Here is a 13,080-nt window from a genome sequence, read left to right on the forward strand (position 1 = left end):
CTGAGCCATCTCACCAGCCCAATATTAAATTCTTATGTGGACTTATTTCCAACCAACTTTGACAATTCCTGAGAGGATGGGTGGTGGTCTTGTGTGATGCTGAAGTACACTGTGGAGCTTTTCATAGAAGGCTTCTCAGTTCCCCCTGAGGCAATACTGACAGTGTGTACACTTCAGAGTTAATTTGATGATTTGTAACAGCTGCTATGAAATGCAATTGCACATTGTGATATGATACCATGAGATGAATTGTTCAGAACCATAGCCAAAAGACATGTAAACTTGCTTTAAAATCCTTTCACTCTTTGTATTTTTTAAAAAAGGCTTTTATTCTTTAGATGTAAAATGACCACTTAATTTTTTTATGTAAACTCATTAAATTCAAAGAAAAATGTAAAAAAAAATCGGACTGACTCATGTCACAGTCAGCCTATGGTTTCACATTCTTTATGATTTTTTTTTGCATGTCGGATCTGTAACAAAGCATAGCAGTTCTGCTTGGGAATGCAGTTCTTCATAGGCAGTTTGCACTCATATTAATATATGCCAACATGGACATGTGTAGGAAGACAGCTGGAGCCATTTCTACTAAGGACTGACTTATAAAAATGGGACTTAAAAACTTAACAAGGGGCTTTGAGAATACTAATAACTATGGAAATTGTTAGAATGTACGCAATTAAGGAAAACTGTATAATCTGTTTTAGGATCTGCAAATCCTAAAGAATAGGTGGAAAGTTCTCTACAGAAAGGACTACTCAGAAATTGCTCTTTAACTTTACAGTTGTCGAGCTTCCCTATCTGACATTGGGACCTACAAGCCTCCACTGAAAGTGCAAAACTGGCCCAGAGAGTCAAAAAGTCTAACTGCCATGAAGTCTGATTTTATCTTCTCGCTCCTCCACCCTCCCCCCTTTCCCTCTCCCTCTCCCTCCTCCCGCTCTCTTTTTGACTTAGGATTTCTATTGCTGTGATGAAACACTATGATCAAAGGAAGTCAGGACAGGAACTCAAATCAGGCAGGAACCTGAAGGCAGGAACCTGGAGGCAGAAGCTGATGCAGAGGCCAGGAAGGATTGCTGCTGACTGGCTTGCCCTTTGTGGCTTGCTCAGCCTGCCTTCTTACAGAAGCCAGGACCACCAACCCAGGGTGACACCACCCACAATGGGCTGGGCCCTCCTCCATGAATAACTAATTAAGAAAAAAACCCCTACCTGAAAAAAGAAAGAAAATGCCCTACAGCCACATCTTATGGAGGCATTTTCTCAACTGAGGGCCCTTCCTCACTGATGATGCTAGCTTGTGTCCAGTATTGATTGGACTGTGGGATCATGTGCTACCAAGATGCATGTAGAGGTCAGAGGTAACCTCAGATGCTGATCCTCACCACACTTTCCTTGAGTCAGAATCTTATCACTACCAGGCTAGGTGGCCTGTGACGCTCCTGGATTCTCCTGTTTCTGCCTCCCATCCTGTAGTGACAGGAGCAGTGGGATTGCAGACCCACATATTACTGTATCTGGATTTACATGGCTCTAGGGGTCCAGACTGGTCTTCACTCTTACATGGCAAGTGCTTACCCCATTAAGCCATCACCCCAGATCTAAGTTGGTTTTGTTTTTGGTTTTGGTTTTTTGTTTTTTGGGTTTTTTTTTTTTTTTGCTTGTTTTTTGTTTGTTTGAAGATAGGGTCTCTTACAGTCTAGCTAGCCTTGAGTCTTGCCAAAGATGAGCTTGAACTTCTGATCATCCTGCCTCCACCTCCAGAGTGCTGGCATTACAAGTCTGTGCCACTACATCCAGTCTCATGTGGCTTGGGGACATAACACAGAGCTTTGTGCATGCTGGGCAAACACTCTGCCAGGTGAGCTAGATCCTTGACCCTCAAAAAAAAAAAAAAAAAAAAAGCCATATTCTTTACTCCAGTGGTAAGGATGAAATCCACTCCAGCTCTCTCATTAGGACACCTACCTTCACATTGGTATCCCATTATAGACAATGTGATGAGCATTTTTATTATAAAAACAGTTTGTTTGCAATGGTACTGTTCAATTATCCTGTTTTTACGGGGATCAAAGCCTACATGAGAATAGGTCACAGAGTATGGGAAGAATTGAAGAGTTTCTGTTTGCTAGATGACAAAACTAAGTAGCCGTGGAGTTCTGCAAAGAGAGCAACAACCTGATGATTGACACCAGAGGCTGGTCTCTGACTTCCCCACCCACTCACACACTTGTGCATACCTACACATGCATGCACCTGCGCACACATAAACATACCCACAAAGGTCTTAAAGAGGAGTGTAAGTCCGAACAAAGAATAGTGATGCATGTGTTTGGAAATGCCACAGTAAAACCCATTGCTTGATATGCTACCTTGAGTAAAAACAGTCTTAAATAGAGGGGTGATAGTTTTGTAGATAATCCACTACAATATTCCTTATATTAAAAATATAAAACAAGTCAATTAAATATTATGATGCTGCCTAGTGGGTTCTTAGTTGTGAGACGGAATCACCTGAAAGGATTTAATAGCACACACAGCCAAAGAAATGGCTAAAGAAAGTGTAGCCAAGGAAAACTGTGCATCTGGGAACATGGCCAAGGTCACACCAGGCCACCAAAGATGGTGTCCTGGCTTCTCTCTGTCTTCTCAGTAACTTACAGCTGCTTGGGCCACTCATGTCACTGTTTTTCTAACTGCACATTCTTGAGTACCCATCTGTGCCCTGGTGACTCTTCTGGCTTTTATGGCAAAAAAGAATATCGCTTCCACCCATCTTTGGAATCCTCCAAAGAAAGATTTGATGCATGCCAGATACCAAAAATTTACAAATATCATTGGGGCATGATGGCATCACCTTTAATCCCAAGCACAAGGAAGGTAGGGGGCAGGGCAGGCAGGTCTCTGTGAGTTCAAGGCCAGCCTGATCTACAAGACAAGTTATAGACTAGCCAGGGCTACATAGTGAGATTCTGGATCAGTAGGAAAAAAAATATATATTATATACATTATATATATAAAATATATACATTATATATATTATATATAATATATATAATTTCCCCTTAAAGTCCATCTGTTTGACTTCCAAATAAATTCTCATGCCATTTTCACTTTTTAAATAAATAATTGCTTCCATCTCCTTCCCACAGCAGATGTAGAAGAGCCTCATTACAGTGTGGATCTGGGATCTCCTGTGTTCTAGCTTGCTTCTCTCTTGCTGTAATAAACGTCATGCCCAAACACAACTTGGGGGGAAAGGGGGTGGTTTGGCTTACACTTCCAGGTGAAAACCCATCACTGGGGGAAGCCATGGCAGGGACTCAGGCAGGAGCAGAGGCAGACAGAGTGGAGTGCTGCTCACTGGCTTGCTCAGCTTTCTTTCTTAAACACCCAGGCCCCCTACATCAATCACAATAGTTCCCCACAGGCCAGTATGATGGAGGCAATTCTTCAGTTGAGGTTCTTTCTCCAAGAAAATCTAGTTTGTGTCCAGTTGACCGTAATGACTAACCAGTACATCCCCAAGGACACATGGGTCAAACCTTGGTCCCCAGCTATGGCAATGTTAGGAGTTGGTGAAATCTTTATGAGGTGGGTTACAGTTGGAAAAAGTAAAGTCTGGGAGTGGAAATGGAATAAGCCCTTGGAGGACATACTCAAAGCCGGCTTCCCTGATGTCAACAATCCTGTGCTGTGTATTCTGCCATGATGCACCAAGCCACCACATCCCCCAAAGAAATAGGGCAAAGCAGCCATATGAGCAAAAGGGACTTTTCTTCCTTTTAAGTTTATTATTATCTCTAGCATTTCATCAGAGTAGCAGAAAACTGACCAACATACACCTATATACTATAAATTATTAACTGCCAATATGGCTAACATATATTTTAATCCTTCTATAGAATGTTACTCTCATTGATATGCATATACTGTCTTTGTCTCTACTGCGAGTGTTCTAATAGTCTCCTAATTTTGACAGAAAAAAAAAATCTCCTACACTGGAGGTCTGATGGGATTAACACAGAGATGTCTAGACAGATTCTGAGCTTGTTGGACCAGGAATGAATGAGATGCAGGATAGGATAGCCAAGGACCAAGTAGTAGTCAGATTCAAGGTCACTGAGACTGACGGGTACAGTAGCGGGGACAGGCAATGGTGCTGGACACGGAAAGTATAGGAGAATGTTCTATGACCTTGGGAGTTCACAGGCCCTGGGTGGACTGGTAAGTGTGCAGGACCCCTGTTACAGAGGCCAGGGAAAAGTATGCAACCCAGCCAGTCACATCAGAAATTCCACATGAAGATCAGGAAACAAGTTCCCCAAGAGACAGCCAAGCCCCTCAGGATGATTCTGCCTGTTGTAGGTTAGAAACCTATCCAGGCAAAGGGTAGTGAAGAACCAGGTGATGAGAACAACCAGGTGAAGTTACTAAGGTGACACAATGACATAGAGGGAGACCAGGACACATTGTGTGTGTGCACTGGGAGGAGGATGGTGGTGGCATGCAACCTAATATACTCTGCCCTGCCTCCCAGCAGGAAAGAGAGGACACAGCCTGGACCTTTGCTTATACAGCAAGTTACAAAGTTACAAAGGTGTGAGCAGACTGGTGAGAAGCTCCTCCTGTAGCATCCTGGAACCAGCACCAAGCAGGGAAAGCATCAGAGATAAGGGCTTTAATTAAAAAGTTTTAGACTGACTATATGAAGGAAAGCCACTCATCAGGAGCCAACTGTGATGATTCAGGAGGAGTTCTTGGTACATAAACACACAGGGGTAGTCTTGCTGAGTCTCTTACAGACTGAGCCTTCCACGCAGATCAGCCTTCCTGGGTGGAGAGCAGGACTGGGGAGAAAAGAGACCCGGTGGCACATGGGTTAAAGCTCCCTTGGACAGTGCAGGCTTGTATGTGAGAGGGAAACATGCTTCCCACACAGGCTGCATGATTTGATCTCTTTAAAAGCCAGAGCAGCGTCTTCATGAGTACTTTTGTGATGTTAGGGGCCTCAGATCCTCTTCACTCTTCCCTGCTTCAGGGGAGGGAGGGGATGGGTGGACCTAGGGCCAGGCAATCTGGACAAATCCTGCCCCTGACCTTAGTTAGGCAAAGCAGAGGCTCTGTGTATCTGCATTTCCTTCAGCTGCAAAATCCTATCTAGTCCCTTTCCCAGGGTGACTGAGCTAATTCGTATGATAGGTTTTGGAGAGAATGAGGAGGTCTGAGCTCCTCAGCCATCAAGATTGTTACACTGTGTAACTCACACCCAGAGTAGCAGACTGCCTGACGCTATTGTTCTCATAGTCCTGGACTCTATCTCTCCAGTCTAACAAACCTGCCCACACAGAAAAAGCCCTGGAAAACCACATCCACTGCATTCAACTAGCTTAACTAAGGAAAGCTTCTAACCCTCTCCATTGTCCTGGCTGACGTGTCTAAGCAGAGAGTAAGTTCCAGGATAGCCCAGGGTATGTGTTCAGTCACGTTTTTTGGTCCTCCATAGAAGTTATATCAGCACAGAGCACTCTAAAGCAATGGCAATTGTTTAGAGAAATTGATCACAAATTGATGCAAGCCAGGCTGGCCTCAGACTGTCAATGGACAAAAGTACATTGGATTGTCACACGAAACTGGTCATCATACGAGTTGGTCCCTCTAAAAGTGTACACTAAGAACTATTAAGACTTTTCTCTCAGCATTCAGAGACAGTGTGTCAAATGTGTATGAAAATATGCATAAGACCAAAAAATTCCTCATCTCAATAACTAGAATTTCTTATAACAAAATTTTAAAACTTTTTGCATCCCTTTGTGTCCAAGAAATTTTTACACAACCCTAGTGATATAGGTTCATAAAACAGTTATAAAAATGTAGGCATTTACTGATAATAAATCTTAGAGAAATTAACAGTAAAACACTTTTTTGTATACATGTAATTTTACCATTTATTAGAAATAAAAGCAAATTCATATAGGAAATAATATTCCCTTTTGCATAAAGAACTAAATGGGAGCTCAAGGGATGATGGCTCAGTGATTAAAGCACTTGCCACTTGAGCATGACAGACTGAGTTTGGGTCTGCAGAAATCTAACCACAGTAATGCAGGCATGTGCAGTCCCCGCAGATGAGAGACAACAAGGGCAGAGTGGCTGGAAACTCAGCAGTCTGGTATATACACCGAGGACCAAGAGAGACCTGTATCCCACTAGATAGATAGCTAGATAAGTAGGTAGATAGGTGGATAGATAGATGAATGGATAGATAGATGATAGATTGATGAACAGATAGATGAACAGATAGATAAGTAGGTAGATAGATAAGTAGGTAAGTAGATTGATTGATGAATAGATAGATAGATGATAGATTGATGAACAGATAGATGAACAGATAGATAAGTAGGTAGATAGATAAGTAGGTAAGTAGATTGATTGATGAATAGATAGATAGATGATAGATTGATGAATAGATAGATGGAATTTGAAAATGTCCTTTATCCTGGGGCAGGGGATGTGAATCAGTGTACTTGCCTAGAATGTGCAGATCCTGGGCTCAATTTCAACTACTATGCACCTGCAAAATTATGACGATGATGATGATGATGATGATGATGATGATGATATCACAACAATACTATTTTTCTTGTAACTCCTTCCAGTTCCCAACCAAGCCCAACCAAGTTCTCATCTTGCTCCTTTTCCTTTTGCTTCCCAGATCTAGTCTCTTCCCATAGCGCCGGGGTCATCCTCCATTGCTCTGTATGTTAAGTTAAACACGCCTTTACTGTTTTCCCGTCCACTTGACCATAAATTAGAGAGAGCGGCTCCCTGGGGAAGGTCATGGCCTCAGACAGGCTCCAGCTGTACTTCCCGGGCTGAGTTTATTGAGCCAAAAGGATGGAGAGCTGTTCCTTTCCATTCCAGCAACCTCCATCCTGGAAACAGATTGCCCTACACAGCAAAGAACCAGAACATTCAAGGACACATCTAAAAACATTTATAAATATAAGGGCTTATATTTACACATAATTATAAGATCTAATGTAAAGTTTACATATGCATAAATCTAAGACGAGTAGACTCTAGCCAGCAAATGTTTGGTCGAGCCTCTGTGTATATCCACTATGGGTACACATTCCTTTTTGGACTTGTCCACTCCTTAAAAAAAAACCAAAAAAACCAAAAAACAAAAAACTAATAAGATGCTTTCTCATTCCTACTCACTGGACAGCTAATCAGACTTCTTTGCAGCCCTAATTCTGCCGAGTTGTGGGAGTAAAGAACTTGAGAAGCCTAGCAACCGAAGGCCTCACAGGTGTTCCCTGACACAGCTTTGAACTGCAGGTTCACACTCCCCAGAAGGCCTTGGCTAAAGAAAGAGATCCTAAGGCCGGCCACAACTTCTGCACCAGAAAGCAGCACCCTCTGCTCCATCAGCTCTGAGCGAGTTGCTCTCTTCTGGAGAAAACCTGACCCTACATGTCATCTCGTGTTTTCCTCACTGAATGGGAAATGGAGAGCCTTTGCTTCTCTAGGAACCTGTCTTGGCTTACCCTGCCACCCTCAGCGACACAGTTGACTCTACCAAGCATGCTTAATTGGAATGCAGAGCTTCCGACCAGAAATACCAAGTGCTTGCCTTGTGATTAAGTACATCCTGGGATGACTGTTAACAGTCAAGTCTTAAGGTTCCACCTCACAAATGCAAAAGGGTAGTGGACGGAAGGGCTGCCCGTTATCCTCCCTCGACAGATGACCATTGACTGAGGAAGCATAGTACATACATTGCATTCCAAAGTTCACTTCAGACTTCCTGCCCATGGCACCAACAGTGTTAAAAAAAAACATCTAAACGTTAGTACAGTTAAATCATTTATCTCCTTTGAGGTGCTGGGGATAATAAAACAGTTTTCATGCCGGCTATTCAGTCTCTGCTTCCTACAGTGAATACTAAGATTTTTAGCTCACAACACATTCACCGTGTGGGAGAAAGAACCCTTAAAAAATCTAGCGGCAGGGGTCTGAGAGCACTGGCTGCTCTTGCAAAGGACCCAGGTTTGGTTCTCAGTGTCCACACGGCCATTCACAACTCTTTGTGGCTCTGATTCAAGGAAATCCTGTGCTCTTTTCTGGCCTCCTCAGTCCTAGGGCATGTATTGCACCTTCATTCTGTGGTTGTTTGAATGAAAATGTCCCCTACAGGCTCAAAGGGAGTGGCATTATTTAAAAGATTTAGGGTGTGGCTTGGTTGGAAAAGGCACACCTTGTAGGAGAATGTGAGTCACTGGGGGTGGCTTTGAGTTTCAAATGCTCAAGCCAGGTCCAGTGGCTCGCTCCTGTCTGTTTCTCTCTCTCTCTCTCTCTCTCTCTCTCTCTCTCTCTCTCTCTCTCTCTCTCTTTCTTNTCTCTCTCTCTCTCTCTCTCTCTCTCTCTCTCTCTCTCTCTCTCTCTCTCTCTTTCTTCCTCCTCCTCCTCCTCCAGCACCATGGCTGCCTGCATGCTGCCATGCTTCCCTGAACGACACCATGGACTAACCCTCTGAACTGTAAGCCAGCTCCAATTACATGCTTTCCTTTACAAGAGTTACCATGCTTTACAACGCAGCATATCATGCGTTATGGTCACAGCGACAGGACATCGACTAAGACACATAGGTTGAGGCAAAATGTCCATTCACATAAAAACAAAAATGAATTAAAGAGCATCTACTGGCAAAAGTTACTTTTGATTGGGGGAATATATACAATGACCAGCAGAAGTACCCGAGGCTGAGCAGACTTAGAGGAGGGGGGGGGCCCTCCTGCTCCATGATCTAGTCGGCCATCTGAAGCTACTTTTTCACAAAGGGAGCAAGTGATTAGAGACATTTCCTATTTCTGTGCTGTGGTTTTCTGAAGAAGGGCACATTCTCAGCCGTGGTCCCACACACACAGCTGGGCGTTGCTAAAGAGGGCATTGTAGCTGGATAGAATGTTACGTTTATTGTTACTTTGTGTCCCTGCTCCTAGGACCACCACACTGCTTTTCTTTCCTTCCTTGCTCTCTCTTTTATTATTACTACTTCATGTGTGTCCATCCAGGGTGTGTGTGTGTGTGTGTGTGTGTGTGTGTGTGTGTGTGTGTGTGTGAAGAATGTGCCAGATCCTCTGGAGTCAGAATCACTGGTGATTGTGAGACACCCGACATGAGATTGGGAACCAAACTTAGGTCCTCTGGAGATCAACAAGCACTCTTTACCAGAGCCATCTCAGAAAAGAGAAAGGGGATACTAGCTAATCAAACAAAAATACTTTGTCTTTGAAATGTAATTGAATAAAATTGTATATTCTTTTGAGATCAGTATGTCTTTTGAGAACAGGCAACTGAGCAAACATGCATACATGTTTAGTTACTAAACACATTTGACAAAAATATTTTAAAATTTATAAATATTTAAAATGTAAAAACAATATTCCATGTTGCTTTTAAAAATAGGATTCCATTTATAACTAACAAGAGGGCAAAATTGTAAGTATCAAGTTTTATGTTACTTGTATTTATGCATTTATTCAATAAAATCTATTTGATTATGCTGGAAAACCACACGTACACATACACACACACACATTCACACACAATTACTAAGAAAAGTACTTGGTTAAGAACAGCAGCTCTGGCTGGGCATAGCGGGCGCATGCCTTTAATCCCAGGACTGAGAAGGCAGAGGCAGGTGGATTTCTGTGAGTTTGAGATCATCCTCGTCTACAGAGTGAGTTCCAGGACAGCCAGAGCGACACAGAGAAACCCTGTCTCCAAAAGCAAACACACAAATGAGAAAGGACAGCAGCTCTGTATCGTGTACACAAATCTCTAGGACTTTCTGAAACCCACGCAGAAATCCAGATTGTGACTCTGTGAGAGAACTGAACTCTTGTGTCTCAGTCCATCCCTTTCCTTTGAGCTCTCCGGAAAGAACTAGAAGTAGACGTTAACTGGAGCCTGTAAATCTGACAGCCAAGGCAGTGTTTGGGAATTCCAGAGAATTCCATGGGAATGCCATGGGAAGAAACTCCAAGCTTGGGAAAGCTGTATAAACACTCTGTATCTAGAGATAAACAGTCGGGGATCTTTATGACGTCCAGGTTCAGCTTTGTGCGGGTCTTGCCGCATCATGACTCATTTAAGGAAGGCAAATTGTGAATGGGAAAGATGGCGTAGCCAGGATCGCGAGGGCAGCTGCTTTCCCTGGAAACAGGAAGTTAACATTTTTTATAAGTCAGTATGAAAATCAATCTCTTTACACTTGACTGACCTAGGTATTGTGGTAAATATTATTTGAGGGTTTCTACCCCACCTTAGATCATTCGGTTCCCAAATAAAAGATGCAAAACTTTTATATTTATAAAAAGTTTTAAAGCATTAGAGCTGGCCAGATATTAGCCTTCTGTGCTATTTTGTCTACTTCCCTGTCAATAACCCCGAGATAGCACTTGCCGTGTTCCACCTGGGCCACTCCTGCTCCACTTACCATCCACTTCAGCAAAAGCGACGACTTCCTTTTTCCTCCACTCTCTTGTGGTCTCTGCCTCAGACCCCGAGCCTAGGAACCAAAGCCTACCTCTCTTCTGCCCAGCCACAGGCGGGCATCTTTATTTAACCAAAGGTTTAAATTAAGGAGCAAGGTTTCCACAACAAAAGCTGGCGTTCATGAGAATTCACTCATCTTGAGGCAACTAGACCCTGGGATACAAATTTTAATATTACAATACAAAGCAACTGACCAAATGTCAACACCGAGGTTTGGAGACTTTATGTGTATATTTTTTTTTTGTCATGCTGGAGGTTAAACCCAAGACTCCCTGCATGCCAAACAAGTGCTCCATCACTGAATTACACCCCTAGCCCCAGACTTAATATTTAGAATAATCACGTTTCCTTGGTTATATTTGTCTTCTGTTCAGATGGCTGTGGTGATGGCTATAGAGCAGATTATTGAAATGTATAGATGTTTCTATGCCTTATTTTCTTAACAAAATAGAAAACCTATTAACCTACCTTGGGGAGCAATACTAATATACAAGCAACATGAAAGATTTGAATATTTACATCAACATATTTCCCAGAACAGGAGGAAAAAATCTGTCTCTGCTCTACCACATCTTTCTATATTTTGACTGGAATATAAGGCAAAGCATTTAGTTATAAAAAAATAAATCATAGCTATGCTTACATTGCATTCAAATCAAAGCAGACCATAATCCTCCACATTCAAACTCAAATTTTTATGAAAAGAAGAAAAGAAAGAAAAGTATTGGCATTTTAAAAGGTACATCAGCAAGCTTGATGTCTTCTTTAATTTTATCTGACCAGAAGACACTCTTCTCGCAGATGTGAGCTCTCAATATCTCAAAGTCAACCTCACTTCTAAATATAAATGATCATTTCTAAGACAACACTAGAGGGAACTGCTATAAATTTGAAATAAGACACCATTAGAATATTTTCACTGCAGAAAAAAAATTATGAAGTCAGGAAAAGTAAGCAGGTATCATTTAACATTTGGGGACTATATAGAAAATTTAGGGGTAGTGTAAGTTTTTGGCTTATTTGGCATGTTGTTTATGTGCCTTTGTCTGTATGTGCCATCTGTATGTGAGTTCCCGTGGTGGCAAGAAGAGGGCATCAGATCCCCCAGAGTTACATCTAATGCTGGGAACAGAACTTGGGTCTTTTGGAAGAGTACTCTACTTGACTATTGACCCATTTCTCCAACCCCACACGTGGTTATCTTTAATCAACCACGAGTTAAGGATTTTCCACAATTGAAAGCTATTTCTCTTCTTAAAGAAAACAGGTCTCATATTTCTAGGCCACTGTTGAGTATCCTATTACTTAGTTATTTGATATGAGTCACTAATGATGGACAACTTGTATCAGTTCCAGTTTTTCTGTACTGAAACAACATTGTAGGTGTAATCTGGTGCATCTTCCCAATCAGATTTAAAGCATTTTAAACTAATATGTATTTCCGATTGCCTTCCTGGGAAGCATAGTTCAATCTTGTGGATGACTGTTTATACTGTTGCCCTTAATGAATCTCATTACAGACACCGCAGCTAGTGCCTGGGGACACTGACTTACCATTCACCGGCTACAACTTGAGCTTCTGATATGACCAGGAGGTCATTGCCTGTTAGTAGCTTTCATGGAGCCTATGCTCCCTCCATTACAGTACTGAGCCATCATTGAACAAATTCATGTTGAGTTCACAGTTGGCACATTAGTATCTCATGTATCTGTCTTTCGTGTATCCTACTACATGAAGTGAATCTGCTCTATGCATTAAAGGCTATTCCCATGTATGGCCATGGTGTGTTCTGGGAAAAGTCTTATCTGTCAAGGACTTCTCCAAAAGCTTAACGGCCATAGCCCCAGGCACTTATTTCCTCATCCCGAATGCCCTCAAGCCTCTCTCAGGCAGCAGCCCTGTGTACAGCACTGTCTATCCTAAGGTGCTCTCAGGGCACCTCAAATATAACACCCAGGAAACCCGTATTCATGCAATACCTGGTAAGTTAGCAGATCCTCACTGTGCAGCTCTAGCGCCGTGTTCCTGCGCTAGTGCCAGGGACGTAACAGAGAGCAACAGAGGTTACGACGCCTGGATGTATGGTTCATCTGTTCTAGAACTGCCCAGAACACTTTTCCTCCAATCAGCACGTGACCAGGTCCTTACTCTGCTTAGGGTGGGACTGAGAAGGTCCTGCATGGGACCAGCCAAACAGACATCAGTGCTAGGCTGGCTGTGACATAAGGAGAAACTGGCTTGGCCAGAAAGAAGACATTTCACAAGGAAGGGATGGGGAGAGTGGACGCAGGGTTCTAGTTTTGCAAGCAGTGAATACTACTCTCGGTGATGGAAGGTAAATCTGGGTGGGAGGGGAGGCTGATCCATGGGGAATGTGGAGACCTCAGAGAGATTAAGAAACGGCCTGCGCCCTGATGAAGGAACCTGAACTTTGTTCCGTTTCACAGATAAGGAGACTGATGTGCCTGGATGTGAGGGCACTTCTTAGTGACAGATGCGTTTTAATTCCA

This window comes from Mus pahari, chromosome 7, assembly GCF_900095145.1.
Source record: "Mus pahari chromosome 7, PAHARI_EIJ_v1.1, whole genome shotgun sequence".
NCBI classification, from domain to species: Eukaryota; Metazoa; Chordata; class Mammalia; order Rodentia; family Muridae; genus Mus; species Mus pahari.